Here is a 2,814-nt window from a genome sequence, read left to right as displayed (position 1 = left end):
AGCCTGGTCTACACAGAGAGCCCAGGTCAGCCTGGTCTACACAGAGAGCCCAGGTCAGCCTGGTCTACACAATGAGTCCAGGTCAGCCTGGTCTACACAGAGAGCCCAGGTCAGCCTGATCTACACAGTGAGTCCAGGTCAGCCTGGTCTACATAGAGAGATTCTGTCTCAAGAACAACAGAAAGCAAGGCAAGCAATTCAAAACTGTTAATGTTCAACTAAAGAGTTCAAATGAAAACCTTTGTGCTTACCAGAGGTGATTGGAGGAGGGCGTCTAGACAGGCAGAGGAGTTCTGTAAACGTGCACAAGGCTGAGCTTGCTAACAATAGGGCAAGCCCACTTGGAAATCACCAGCTTCAACGCTCCAAAATGCCACCTTGGGGAAAAGGGCTTTTATTTTTTTCTTTTTCTGTGACACTGGTGGTTGAACCCAGGGCTTGTGACTAGAGCCCTGTTATTTCTCTGTGTCTCTCAGGCTGGCCTCCATCGGCCAAGAGCTAAGGTGTGTGGTCTCCTGTCGGCTTTTGTTGTTTTACTGAGGCAGAGACCCCTGTGCAGTCCCAGGCTGGCCTAGAATGTATCATCCTCCTGCCTCCTCAGTGTTAGGATGACAGGTTGCACCACCATGCCTAGCAAGGAAGGATCTTCAGTTCTCATTTTATTTTTCTGAATTTTTGGGATGGGGTCTCACTATGTATAACTCTGGCTGGCCTTGAACTCACAAAGACCTGGCACCTCTGCCCCCAAGTGCTATAACTAAAGGCCTGTGCCACCAAGAAAGTGTGCAAGGAGGCGGTGGTGCTACAAACCAAACTCGGGTCCTCTGTCAGAGCAGGGAGAGCTGCCAACCACTGAGCCACTCTCCAGACCTGGAAAATACCTACTTGTTCAGTTTCTGTTTATTTCTTAAAACTTAATTTGCATGTTATATACACACATGTGCGCAGGTCCACTCACCTAGGCAGGCTGTTGTGGAAGCCAGAGGCTGATGTGAAGATGTATTTCTCAGTTTCTCCCACTTCATTTTTTTAATTAAAAAAAAATTTATGGGGCTGGGCGGTGGTGGCGCACGCCTTTAATCCCAGGACTTGGGAGGCAGACGTAGGTGGATCTCTATGAGTTCGAGGCCAGACTGGTCTACAGAGAGTTCCAGGCCATCCTGGTCTACATAAGCTGACCCTCTTTCGAAAAAAGAAAAAAAAAATTACGAGAGGGGGGTGTGGTGGCTTTTCATTCCAGCATCAAGAGGCAGGACAATTGATCAATGTGAGTTCACGGCCAGCTGGAGCTACACAGTGAGCTCCCGGGCCCAAACTAAAAATTTATCATTACTGGGCTGAAGATATGGCTCAGGGGTGAAGACAGTAGCTTTCCTTTCCGAGGACCTGAGGCCAGGTCCCAGCACCCACACTGGCCAGCTCACAACTGCCTGGAACTCTAGCTACAGGGTGTCCAATGCTGTCTTCCTGCCTTTGTGGACACCTGCACAGATGCACAGACACGTACATATAAATAAAAGTTCTTTATTTAATATGAGTGTGGGTGTGTGTTTACAACGGTCTGGTACAGAGGAACTAGTTCCAGGCAGTTGTTTTTGTTGTTTTTCGAGACAGGGTTTCTCTATGTTTCCTTGGTTGTCCTGAAACTCGCTCTGTAGACCAGGCTGGTCCCACAGAGATCCGCCTGCCTCTGCTTCTCAAGTCCTGGGATTAAATGTGTGCCAGCACTTCCTGGCTCTTTTTTTCTTTTAAATGATTTATTTATTTTTACTTTATGTACATTGGTGTTCAGTCTGCATGTATGTAGGTGTAAGGGTGTCGAATCCCCTGGAGCTGGAGCTACACACAGTTGTTGAACCCGGGTCCTTTGGAAGAGCAACCAGTGCTTTTAACCACTGAGCCATCTCTCCAGCCATAAGCAATATATATTTTTTTAATATTTATTTATTTATTATGTATACAATATTCTGTCAGTGTGTATGCCTGCAGGCCAGAAGAGCCCATTACAGATGGTTGTGAGCCACCATGTGGTTGCTGGGAATTGAACTCAGGACCTTTGGAAGAGCAGGCAATGCTCTTAACCTCTGAGCCATCTCTCCAGCCCAGCAATATATATATATATATATATATATATTATTTATTTATTTATTTATTTATTTATTTATTTATTTATTATGTGTACAATATTTTGTCTGTATGCCTGAAGGCCAGAAGAGGGCAGAAGAGCCCATTACAGATGGTTGTGAGCCACCATGTGGTTGCTGGGAATTGAACTCAGGACCTTTGGAAGAGCAGGCAATGCTCTTAACCACTGAGCCATCTCTCCAGCCCCCGCAATATATATTCTTAAGCACTGATCCATCTCTGTATGTAGCACAAATTCTAATTATTCTCAATAATAATTAAGTCAGCTGTCAGGGGCTGAAAGCTGAAGGATCAGAGAAGCAGAGCCACCAGCCACTAGAGTTCTTACCTCTACCAATGCTCAGACCAAAGGGATGATCCTGTCCTCAGACTGCACGCTGCTTAGACTATCCTGAGCTCCAGTCTCCTCCTGCCTTATATTCCTCTCTCCGCCCAGTCATCACTCCTGTCTCTATCTCCTTAGTGCTGGGATTAAAGGCATGGGATCCCATGTGCTGGGACCACCTTTGTGTGAGCTGTGTTTCTCTTTTAGACTGGACCAATTTTGCATAGCCCAGGGTGGCCTTGAACTCACAGAGATCCATCTGTCTCTGTCTCCCGAGTGCTGGGGTTAAAGGTGTGTGCCACCACTGCCTGGCCTCAAGTGCCTTAGCTCATACTCTGATCTTC

The sequence above is a fragment of the Microtus ochrogaster genome, chromosome 2, assembly GCF_000317375.1.
Source record: "Microtus ochrogaster isolate Prairie Vole_2 chromosome 2, MicOch1.0, whole genome shotgun sequence".
NCBI classification, from domain to species: Eukaryota; Metazoa; Chordata; class Mammalia; order Rodentia; family Cricetidae; genus Microtus; species Microtus ochrogaster.
The sequence above is the reverse complement of the archived record's forward strand: the minus strand, read 5'-3'. Positions refer to the sequence as shown.